Genomic DNA, 338 nt, shown 5'->3' on the forward strand with positions numbered 1-338 from the left:
TATGAGCACATTCTACCGTCATCGCATTCTACCGACATCGCTCTGTCCAAGTTAAGTCCAAACCAGATCGACTAATCTAAAATACTCCAGACCTCCCAAGAGGGGTGAGAACAACACAATTTGGAGGTATGGCTATGTGAGACTACTGAAACTGTGACTAAATAATTGTGTCTAAATAATTGTGTATTTAGAAGCATCACATTTTGTGGAATCACTAATATAATCTTTGAAAAAAAAGCAACAGAGAAGAGCAACAAATGTAGCTACAAACTGAAATCACTCTAAATGTATTGAAAATAAATACATCTTTATTATTTGCTATAGAGATCGATCCCTCA

Source organism: Nansenia antarctica (assembly GCF_963989245.1).
Source record: "Nansenia antarctica genome assembly, chromosome: 7".
In the NCBI taxonomy this organism is placed as follows: domain Eukaryota; kingdom Metazoa; phylum Chordata; class Actinopteri; order Argentiniformes; family Microstomatidae; genus Nansenia; species Nansenia antarctica.